The sequence below is a fragment of the Tupaia chinensis genome, unplaced genomic scaffold, assembly GCF_000334495.1.
Source record: "Tupaia chinensis unplaced genomic scaffold, TupChi_1.0 Scaffold000473_1, whole genome shotgun sequence".
NCBI classification, from domain to species: Eukaryota; Metazoa; Chordata; class Mammalia; order Scandentia; family Tupaiidae; genus Tupaia; species Tupaia belangeri.
The window spans coordinates 1,833,871-1,846,407 of NW_006159982.1; the positions used below are offsets into that span (position 1 = coordinate 1,833,871).

The 12,537-nt window shown below is 37.9% G+C and overlaps 1 protein-coding gene across 3 annotated transcripts in view; it reads left to right on the plus strand.

Moving 5' to 3' along the window:
• The window catches only part of KCNK2 (potassium two pore domain channel subfamily K member 2), a 209,670-nt gene extending 208,065 nt beyond the window's left edge, over positions 1 to 1,605 (plus strand). For all 3 annotated transcript variants that reach the window (XM_006155832.3, XM_027774714.1, XM_006155830.3), the window contains one exon: positions 275 to 1,605. The gene's annotated coding sequence lies outside the window, so the exon portion shown is untranslated. The remainder of the gene's footprint in view (positions 1 to 274) is intronic.
• Positions 1,606 to 12,537: the final 10,932 nt, after the last annotated feature.

The window sequence follows — 12,537 nt, forward strand, 5'->3', positions numbered from 1 at the left end:
CTTTCCCTAGTGTGCCATAAGCCCTCAGAATGAATTCTAATTGTTTTGGGTCATAACGTAGCTTTGAGGGATCAGTCCTTAACTTTTCAGGGTCTACCTAACTGAGCCTAGATAGGGACCATTTATGGATGACAACATTTCTTTTTGTAAATGGCAAGAAATTCTTATGCAGCCTTTTACCTAAGAAATTTTCTGTCAGTGCCTTATTTTACGAAGAAACAGAACCTCTCTAGCTAATGTGTGGTTTCTCCTTCCCCGCCCCCCCCACCCCTAGGCTCACCTGTGCAGTCTCTTACCCCAGTACTCACCTTTGAATACCATACCTTGCTGGAATCAGTATGTAAATGACTGAAGCGATGATGCCTGAAGAAGGAATAGATGCCAAATTAGATGGACTTTGAAGCAACACTCAGAAACTAGCATTAAAGGCACTGCAGAGAAATGAGGTGCAAAGATGGCCCCTCTGAGTATTTATTTGACTCACGTACCAATGGTACAGACATACAGTGTAATTATTCTCGGGCCGGTAACACTGGCTGCTCTCACATAGTCCCCTTTTTCCTTGTGGTATTTGGAATTTATCATTTATTAATAATTCTATGTTTTTTCTTTTAAGTCGGAAGAGGAATTTCAGTACATATAAATGATCCGATAGAAGAAAACTGTTAAAATGGATTGTATTGAAGGGGATTTAAAGTAGTTGGGGTGAATTACCATTCTGATGAAAAGAAACGAGCAAAACAATGTGTTACGAGTATTTGCTAATAAATATTATACTGCCAGCATCTATTTGCTTTTTGATGTATAAAAGACTTATCTAATTTTCTTTCCTTGGGTGACTCTTGCCAGCTGAGAGGGGTGATAAGACGGCGAGTGTTGGGCATGGTCCCAGCCCTCTGTAGGTGTACCTTTGGGCTGTGACAAAGTGTAACAGAAATTGAAACTGGGATCACTGTGATTTTGCACATGGGAAAATGCAGAGTACAGGCATAATTCATCTCTGATGTTAGAGAAAAAGCTGTTATAGCACAATTTAAATCTTGGGAGTTTTTTGTTTTTATGTTTTTAAGATAGAAAAGGCTGATAATCCTTTTTAGTTTAATTTTATATCTTGTAATTCTTTGGATGTTTTCAAGATTCAGAAAAAAAATAATCAGTAAATGCACCCAGTAAATTGCTACTCTTTCCTTTATTTTCATACTTAGATCTGCTGTACATTGTTTATATAATTTTTAAAATGCAGAAAGAACATGATTTCCCTAAATATAATTGTAACACTGATTTCTTTCACTTTGGATGGGGGCCGCATGTCTGAGTAAACAGCATTCAGGTGCGAATCTTAAAAAATAAATCCAGGATCTTACAAGAAAACACTAATAGAAGCTTATTTTCCAAAATTTAAATTTAAGATAGAAATGTAAATATTCAGTTAGCTTGTTAAAGGTACTTTTATAAACTTAAAAAAATTCTAACCAAAATTTTAGAAAGACAGGCTCTTTTAGAAAGAAAGCTACACCCATTTCTTCAATAACTGTCTGAAAGTTCATATGGTGGAATGCGCCATGTATAAACTGTGAATTGTATTGACAAATAAAGTTTGTAATTAAAGTCAGCATTTTCTGAGTCTCCTGCTTGCTGTGAAGAACTTAGATCTGGTTTTAGCTAAAGCAGGATTCCAGGATGTTACTTTTTACTCTGAGTTTTTTCTGCACCTTCATTCACAATATTCAAGAAATACTTTTGTTGAGTTAATATTACCTCTGTTAAATACTTTAATAATGTTCATCTTGGTGGCTGTTAATCAAAAGTAAATATACCGAAATTTATTTATTTTTTTGGAGAGGTTTTTGCTGTAGGGCGTGTGTGTTTGCCAGACAGACAGAGAGGGACAGAGAGACAGAAAGAGAGAAATCACCCCCCAGGGGGGATGGCCATGCCACTATCCCTTCTCCTCCATTCTCCTCTCGGAATCTTGGGTACGCACGCACACGCACGTGGTGTGAGTTTAAGCCACCGGATCCGGGCCTCAAACTGTGGTCAACTACATGGGAGTCCAGCAGAAATTTATTTTTTAACATATTTGAAATAGTATATAAATTTAAGATTGTTTCTATTATATAACAATATATCAATGTCATATATTGTCATTGGTAGACCTTGCCTTGACACCAATGTAATCTGAATGCTGAACACAGGGACCCAAATGTTCTTTGTAAGAAAAAGACAAACATTCTGCTAGTACTGAAGCCTGTGTAGAAAGTCCTTAACAGCCACTGTTCTAGGCCTTACACACCAAACATTTGGACTACTTATGTTGTCAGTAGCCTATATACATTTATTGATTCTTTCTAAACACAGTCGATACTCAATAAATATTCTAAACTTTGTCCCCAACATTACCCTTGGGACCAGAGAAAATTTCAGAAAATTTATGTGTTACATCAATTGATATCATTTTTATTTTCTCGAGTTTGTTTACTTCTTATGGGGAGAACATTGATGAAAACATTGACACAGTTAAATTTTATAGTGAATTTATTTGTCCATCATGCCAGGGTCAGTAGTTTTACCTTGAAGGATATTGAAGAAATAAAAAAAATAAATAAAAGTACTAGAACAAGGAAAGATAAGGGATTCCATTAAAAATCAATTCTAGTTTCTTACATAAATCTGTGTGCTTCATTATACATTTACTATGTACATGGTTCATGTCACAAATCCTTTTTTTCCCTAATATTTTACTCTTGCAATGTGGAAACTTCCAAAGCCATGAGAACATTCAATGAGGTGTGTCTTAGCCTTAAAACCAGAAGGGAGCCATGTGCAAGGGAGCCATTCATTTCTTCTCCAATTCTAAGGAATATGTCACATATAAGAATGCCAAAATACCTTCTACTCCATATCAAAAATCAGTAGAGTTATTTTATTCTTTAGGTTTTAAGTTCAAAAAGACTAAATAAAATTTTAGATGGAATACCAAAACACAAATGTAGACATTCTGAAGACTCGAGACAGCCATTTATGCCTAAGAACTAGGGGTCTAGATCAACCTTTATTTTCATCTGTCCTTCTTTTAAAATAATTTTTTTTTGCTGATCTAGTAAAATCATAACTGATTTGTGGTTTTCATTTTCAAAGTGTGAGTATAAACTTTGAATAGGACAAAGATGTTTCTATCTGAATATTCCTAATTCCATGAAAATGAATATATAATGTTTGCTTTAGCATGCATTTATTTAAATATCCTTGTGTAGGGAAAAAAACAGTGCGTCAGTATTAGGATGGTTTGGGTGAAAACCTGGTTTCTTTTTTTTAATTGTACATAAGCGTGGGGTATGATGTGATTTTTCAGTACAAGAATACACTGTACATTAATTACACCAGAGTAACTAGTATATTCATCATCTCAGCCATTTGTCTTTACTTTGTGTTGGTAACATTCAAAAATCCTCTTTTTTAGTTACTCTGCTATATACAGTAAGTTGTTACTAACTGTATTTTTGACAGGCACTTTTGAGGCTAACTTATTGTGGTTATCTAAATGTGTCAAAGCTTCATGAGCTCCATCTGCTTCCTTCCTCCCACCCTCTGCCTCCTGAAGGATTTCTGCCTTTTTGTTTCACACTTGCTACTTTCCCTCCAGATCTGAACTACCACTTCCTAAGAGACAGAACTTGGTTCCCAGGACTGGGGGTTTTGACTTTGCTCTTTTATTTGGACTTAACAGGGTTGTCAAGTGAACCCCAGTTTTCCCTTTTCCCAATGTTCTTAAACCCACTTATTATTTATCTAGTATTCGTTTTACAAATTTTTCACTGTGTTAGGCTTGTCTCAACTTACAACTATTTTTTTTTCTTTCATGTGGCATTCCTTTTCAATGTATTTTTATATACTCACCAAAATTCACAGCCTAGTCTTTATTCAATTTATTTTGCACTCTCAGACTTGCATTTCTCCATCCATCATGCAAACTGACAATGGATATCTCTATTTTTTAATTTAGTTTTCTAGTGGATGTGTTCTCTCACCAAAGAGAGACAGAGAGAGAAAGAGGAAACTGGAGACCAGCAGATGGTGTAATGGTTACATCGCTGGACTCCTACATAGTCGACCTTGGTTTGAGTTCTGGACTGGCAACTTAAAACTCACGCAGGGTGTATGTGCATGCATGCCCAAATTCCCAAGAGGAGAATGGAGAAGGGATTGTGGCATGGCTATATCCCTAAGGGTGATTTCTTGCTTTCTGTCTCTCTGCTTCTCTCTGTCTCTCTAGTGAGCACACATTCTCTATAGAAAAAAATTTCTCTTATTTAAAAAAAAAGAAGGAAACTGAGAAAGCACTCCCTCGGAGGATGGTTGTGATAGAATCCCTTCTCCTCCATTTCTGCCTCCTTTGGGGATTGTGGGCACACACACACACATACACTCCCACAGTGTTTTTCAAGCTGCTGGCTCTGGAACTTGAGCTCTGGGGTCAGCCAGGTCGGATCTGGTCATCTTAATCACCAAGCCGTGGGCTGGCCTGGTATCTGTGCTTCTAAAAGGTACCTTAACATATCCATGACTCTCATAATCTTTCCCCTTACCTGGCCCTCTTCTTGTGTCATCTACTTCAGTGAATGGCATCACCCTCTAACTGGCTGGGCAAGTCATCGTTGATGTCCGCTTTTCCTGCACTCCGTATCTACCCTTCTCCAACCTCTATTGTCTTTCATCATAAACATATCTTTAATTTGTTTACGGCCGTTACCTTAATGTAAGCCACTGCCATCTTTTCTACTAACTGCTTGTGTGTCATTCTCTGCTCCTGTTATTAAGTAGAATCATTGGTAGAGTGGTATTTTTTTAAATAATTATTTTACTTGGCTTTATTTATTTATTTATTATTCTAATTTGATCAAAGAGGGACAGAGAGAAAGAGAAAGAGAAAGTGAGAAAAAAAAGCCATCAGGTCCAGGACTCGAAACACAGCCATGTGGGAGTCCAGCGCCCGTAACCACCACAGCACCTGCTGGCCCCAAGAGTGGCATTTTTAATATGCAAAACTGATCATATCATCCTTCTGCTTAAATCCATTTACTCTTCACTGTTTCATGTGTTCATTCATTTATTGGGTCGGACTTCAGATGGTCTATAAGAGACCTTCTTGTGTTTTCCCTTATGCCATCCTCTCTAAATTCATCTGATATCACTCTCTGCCTCTCCGAATCCCAGCCCTACTGTATTTATTTCAATTTTCTGTTACAAGATTATATTGTTGTTCCCTTCGCTTTGAATGCACACTATTTTCACTCCTCAACTTTTGCCACCTAACAAATCCCAAATCATCTTTCAAATCCCAGCACAAGTATCACTTTCTTGTATAAGCCTTCCCCAACACTAATTCAGCTATCCTTGTAATATACTCTATCAAACCCTGTTCCTTTCTCTCAGGTTATGATTGCATATTCATCACTGTTCTTACCTGATTATTATCTGTCTATATCACTAGAATATAATCCATTTGTTTTAGCTTACCATTTTATTCCTGGATAATACCAAAGTACATATAGTAGATGCTCTAAAAATACATGATGAACAAATGAATGAAAATTAAAGAAAAGAAGAATTTAACTGCTAGAGCCATCTGAAATATTTTCAGGCATAAGATGCGTAAATTTCCTCAGCTCAGAAAACACATTTCTTCTACTGGCTTTCTATTAAAATTAAATACACTATAAATGGTAGTTATTTCTTCTATTAGCTGACAGGTTGGTATTACTAATTATGTGTGTATTATATATAATACTGTGTGTGTGTGTGTGTGTGTGTATCAAAATCAGTTCTTTAACTAGAGAGGCTTGCAGTTTGTCATTACACATTCTTATTCCTTATAAGCAAGGGTTATATTATTTTTATCTCTGAATTTTGACTCACAATAGATATTATCAAAGCTTTTCAATTATAATTTAATTTGAAATTTTGTTTTGAAATGAACTTCAAAGCTTATTTGCTAATTCTAGTAAATAGGTGCTTTTTACTAATAGACAGCTAAATTCACATTTATTATCCTCACCAAAGAAAATTCAGTTTTCATGCATGTTTAAGCAAATTTATAAGCAGCCTGGGAAGGAATCCATTATTTGGCACACTTGAACTCTATCCAGTAAAGACTTGTAGTCACTTACATGGTATAATTTTTAAATTAACTAATAGAATAATTTTTTTTCATTCAGTTAATAAGCTGACTTTAGTAGGTGGTATCCCATTTTGCACTATACAATTCATAAAAAATAGCACATAGAAGATTTTTTTTCATACTCCAGGTTGAGTATCCCTTATCCCAAATGCTTGGGATCATAAGTATTTCAGATTTCAGACTTTTTCAGATTTTAGAATATTTCCATATATATAATGAGATATCTTGGGGATCGGACCCAAGTCTAAACACCGAATGTGTTAAGGTTTCGTATACACCTGGTACACATAGTCTGAAGGTAATTTTATTCGATGGTTTTTGTATTGTGGTATTTTGAATGTGACCCATTATATGAGGTCAGGTGTGAAATTTTGTATTTGTGGTATCATGTCCATGCTCTAAAAGTTTTGGATTTGGGAGCATTTCAGATTTTATGTTTTCAGATTAGGGATGCTCAACCTGTATCTATTTTGTTATAAATACACTATTTAAAAAAAAATACTATTCTCATGAGACTCTATGGTTCTAGGTTTCTATTCAGAATGTTTAAATGAGCATCACTAAGTGACACTGTTTAGTCCAGATTCAAATTTTGCAAGTATTTTAGGATCGAGAAGATACAGCATCAAGATATTGTCAATATTAACTCATCTTGTTTCTCAGTGAGTTGCAAAAGCAAGTCAAAGTAAACACATGCATTGAGAAAGGTTATTTTAGTATTGCCAAGGTCTAGATATCTACAAGTAGATTAGCCAACTGTAAGAATCTCATTACAGTTCAAGTGCAAACAAAATATTATCTTGCTCATGGTTTACCAAGTCAACACTTACGAAGAGCCTTTATTGTGCCAATCACTAGAAATACTGTGCCACATCAATGTTTGCTCTCGAGGGGATGACAAGTCATTGCTAAGATAAAAATGAAAACAGATAACTAAAATACACGGTATTAAACATTACACAGATGTATGCAAAGAAGTACATGCTACTAGTAACCTGAAGAAGGAAAAGCTATCCACTTGGGTTGAAAAAGGCTTTATAGAGGAAGCTTTGTCTGAGTTGAATCTGGAAATATCAGTAGAATATCACTGGATTTAACATGTAAAGACACACAAGATCATGACACGATTGGGCATGAGCGAATTGTTCTGTCTGGGTTGAGTAGGGGCACAAGGTATTCGTGAAAATGTTTAAAACACAAGATACAGGTTCAAGTAGCCTAAGTTTGGTCCTCTGCCCTGCCACATCCTCAGCAAGCTTTGTTTTTCAATCTCTACATTGCCTCATTCTCATATGCAATTCCTAGGATTGTTCTGAGGTTTAAATGAAAAAATACATACTAAGTGTTAATTCCTGGAACATTCCAAAGGCTCACTAAATACTTATTATTAATTATGACACTAGTGCTACAACTAATAATAAAAGGTGTATATGTAAGAGGCCAAAAAATATTGCTTGCAATTAGGCAATGAGGGTGTCCAGTTGCCAGAGGCTGAGATGGTCAATTAGGAAAAAGACCAAACTTTACGTAACAATGAAACATTTGTTTATTTATTTTGGAGAGGTTTTTTGTTTTTGTTTGTTTGCTTGTTTGTTTGTTTTTGCTATAGGGCATGTGAGCTCCCTGGAGAAACAGAAAGAAAGTGAGAAATCGCACCCCACGGAGGATAGCCACACTGCAATCCATTCTCCTCTGGGGATTTTGGGCACGCATGCACAAGCACCTGGCGTGAGTTTCAGGTCACTGGGTCCAGGACTCAAACTGCAGTTGACCATGTGGGAGTCCAGTGCCTTCACCACTACCCCCTGCTGGCCCCAATCAAATCTTTATTTACCAGGTGGGAGAACAGGTGAAAAGGCTCTCGGTTCGGTTCCGTATTTCCCCACAGATGACCCTGGGGGAGAGTCAGATGACACACAGCACAGATGGGGAAATTGTTTGAGTGATGAGCCCTGAAGCAAAATTTCCTGCCTTTCCTGGTTCCTGGAGGCTGGGGATGAGCTAGGATGAAGGAATGAGGTAGGAATGTAAAATTGTTTTTTTGTTTTTTGTTTTTGTTTTGTTTTTGAAGAGGTTTTTGCTATAGGGCGCGTGCGCTCACCAGACAGTGAGATAGAAAGTGAGAAATCACCCCCCGTGGGGGATGGCCACGCCGCATTCCCTTCTCCTCTGTTCTCCTCTCGGGATCTTGGGCACGCACACACACACGCCCGGTGTGAGTTTAAGCCACCGGGTCCGGGACGTGAACCGCGGTCGACTACGTGGGAGTCCAGAGACATAGCCATTACGCTAACTGCTGGTCCCGGAATGTAAAATTGTTGAGTTCAAGTACAGACAAGTACCTGAGAGGGAGGTTTATAACTGGGGCTCCTGAGCCTGAGTCCATGAATGCAATTCCCTCCGGAGAACTACTGTACTATGTCCAGACTGTGCTCTGCGTCTGGGGTGAGAAGAGCAGCTTCCTGCAGGAGTCCTGCCAGGCAAAGCCTTGCACTTGCCCGTAGTGGGTCTGAAAGATCATATATAGGATTTGGGCCTGGAGCCGGAGACCTCAGGAGGAATTGTGATGCTTTTCTGAGAAGTTTAGATTTGGCAGTGGAAAATCATTTTGAATTTTAAAATTGGAATGACATGAATACATCTGCACTTTTAGAACAGTCATCCTGGCAATGTTGTGACATCCATGCTAAGGGGACAGAGATGAGGCATGTGACAGGAAGTCAGAGAAATCCCGTGGTCCCTGGACCTTGTGAGGGGCACTGGTGCCTTCAACTAGGATTGGGAACATGGGCCTAGGGACAAGGAGGAGTAAGTTTGAGAGTGAGACTGTTTTGAATTGAAGGTGCCTGTGGGTTCACCAAAGTGAAAACTCTCCATGGGCAGTTAGAACTCATAAATGAACTCAGGTCAGGGATCTCAGATAGGAAAACGAGTGTGGAAATCACTCACACCGAGAAACACACCATCTTTTTTAAAAGAATTATTTATTTAATTTTATTTATCTTTGTTACTATGTTTTAATTTCTACAGGGCACACACATTCATGAGAGGGAGAAGGAAAGTGAGAAAGCAAGCCATCAAGTCTGGGACTCACACTGTGGTCAGACTCCTGGGAGTCCAAGTACATTAACCAGCAATGGCCCTAATACACCCTATTTTAAAATTCTTTTTGAGGAGTTATATTACAAGAGATGAAGCAATTTAGAAAGAATTTTACTTTTTATTCTATATAATGCCACATTGTTTGAATTTCTACAAGTATGCACCCCTTTGCAAAATAACATTTAAAGAGAGAAGTGCTTCATATTAACAAATGAGAAGTTGAAGTTACTGTAGTCAACATTATTTTTTTTCACTTATTTATTTTTACATTTTTCCACATTTACTTTACATATAAAAAAATTTAGCTCATATTCCATAGTTATTGACAGTTAATAAACAACTATCAAAATTTCTAATTACTGAATTTGAAAGATAATATTCAAAATATTTCTTGTAGTTTTGTTTGTGACTCTGTAACAACAGATAGTATAGTTTTAAATATTTTTGAGAAAATATTTAATGACAACTCAAATTATTGAAAAGCCAATGTCCAGCACACAAGTCACACATAAACCTTCTCAATTCAGCCCTGCCTACCAAGTATTCTGTGACATACCATCTGCTAGCAAAAATCAGTCTCTTTTTCTTCCTTCAAAGTCTTTCTCAAGATAATCCTCTGGTGTGGTTGCTCTTTTGCAATCTCTACTGATTACAATGCTGGGCTGAAAAATTCCAGGTTATTTTATGTTATAAATTCTTTCATATATCTTCTCTAAGCCTCTCTGCCAGGCAGAACTATTTATGGTGCCAGGCCACCTTTCTAAGAGTTTCTGTAGGCTTTTTTGAGCTCCACCTTAGTTCCATAGTTTACTGATTAATCTTCAGATATGACATTCCAGTCAAAGCCCTGTCCAATAATGAGTATTTCCAATTTCTGATTCAATGCAAGAAGCATTACTGAACTTATGCAAATGACCCTTCTTCCACAAAATAAGAATAATTTCAAATATTTTCCAATTCCAGAGGAGTCAGGAAAGAAGAAAAGATTATGCTTCCATTTAAAGAAACAAACAATAAAAATAACATTATTTAATTTAAAAATCTTTGAAATATTAACCTAGCATTGGATGTTATATGTAGGTTGGGTGTATTTTATTGCTAGTCAAGAAACCATCTACTATGAATTATATAGCAAAGTCTTAAACTATTTTTAACCTAAATGTTGATCAAGAATTATTTATGGGCTGGCACTGTCGGGATTATTATATACATTTTATTTATGATAAACAATTTTCATCAGTAAAGCATATATACCAAGGGACTTCAAAAGATCATGAAAAAATGTAATAAAAATACGAGGTTATTTTGATGAAAAGTGTTTTGAAATCCCTGCATAGTTTTTTCAATAATACACATTTTCTATGAACATTTTCAAGACCCTTCTCATAAATGTGTATATTTTTTAGTGCTGCCTAAACTTGATTTGGTTCTGTTTGTTTGTTTGCTATAGGGCACATGCACTTGCTGGAGAGAGAAAAAGAGAGAGAGAGAAAGTGCAAAATCAGCCCCCAGCAGGGATGGCCACACCACAGTCCCTTCTTCTCCATTCTCCTCTTGAGATTCTGGTCACACACACATACACACCAGCCATGATTTTTCAAGCAGCTGCTATGGGACTTGAATCAAGCAGGTGGCCATGTAGGATCTAGCCACCTTCACCTCCGCACCAACTGCTGGCCCCATTTTTTTTTGTTGTTGTTGTAATTTGCTAGAGGGCATATGTATTTACCAGAGATAAACAGAAAGAGAGAGAAGGAATAAAGGAAAGCATTGGGCATGGTTACACCACAATTTGTTCTCCTCCATCTTCCTCTCTTCCATTAGGGATGTTGCGCATGCTTGCACACGTGCCCGACATGTTTCTCAAGCTGCTGGTTCAGACTCAAACTGCAGGGTCAGCCGTATGGGATCTAGCCATCTTAAGCACCACCTCACCAGCTGGGCCAATTCTGTTCATTTTAATATATGTTCCCAGGACATCTTCTCTTCCTGAAAGAGAGAAATATAAGCAACTTATGCATTAAACAAGAAAGACAAGTAAAAATAACATTATACCTCTAGTCGACTCTGCTGCTGCCTGAGCTAGATTGCCTTTACAGGGCCAGTAGCCCCTTCCTCTGCCACTCTGTGCTGGATGCTAAGAGCTAGATTGCCTTTACAGGGCCAGTAGCCCCTTCCTCTGCCTCTCTGTGCTGGATGCTAACAGTTCATAGCTGTGTCTTTTCTGGAGCACACACCTCAAAAATATCAGGCACGGGGACCAGCAGTTGGCGTAATGGCTATGTTGCTGGACTCTCACATAGTTGACTACGGTTCGCGTCCTGGACCCAGTGGCTTAAAAATCACGCTGGGTGCATGTGCGTGCGTGCCCAAGATCCCAAGAGGAGAACGGAGGAGAAGGGATTGCGATGTGGCCATCCCCCCTGGGGGGGGGTGATTTCTTGCTTTCTGTCTCTCTCTGTCTGGCGAGCTCACGCGCCCTATAGCAAATATATATATATATATATATATCAGGCACCAACTCCCTGGGTGATTTCCCAGCCTAGCTATTCCCTGGTGTGGGCAACCCACAGCTAATAATTGATATGAGGATAGCAAAATGCTGATTTCCATACTTTAAGGTGTCAGTAACTCTGCACTTCAAGTGGTCTCTGTGGGACCAGCCTGAGGGGAGACCACATCCTTGTTTAGAGGCTTTCCTCTTCCTTTCCTGTTGCCCTCACCTCCATGCCCCCGAATCTCTGTCATAGGCTCTGCTTTGAATGCAGCTGTGGAAAGTATGCACTGGAACAGTCCGCCAGTTCCAGGTAAAAGAAAGAAAACATTTTTGTTGTGTTTTCTTTTAATACAGAGGTAATGACTCTGAACCACTTCCATGGTGCTTAGTTTCTGAGCAACCAAAATGAAAAATGAAATGTTTTTCAGTGATTTGGTTTTCAGTGGACATGATGAGAAAGTGTATCCATTTCTCACAAAAATCAAAGCCTTTCCAGGCCTGAGTTGTAGTAAAAATATTATACAAGGCTGCATATAGGTAACAGAAAGTAAGTTGAGAGAGATTGTCCACCATATCCACACAAAAAATGCCCCAATGAGTTCCATGACTGTTGCTCTGTTAGTTCTATATATGTAATAATGGTATAGTGTCACTTTTAGCTTAGGGGAAATATTTGTTCTGCATCAGTCAAAATAAGATGGTTCAAGAACAGTCTTTTATAAACTTCAGTGTCTCTATGAATAACCAGAAAGTTGGTTTA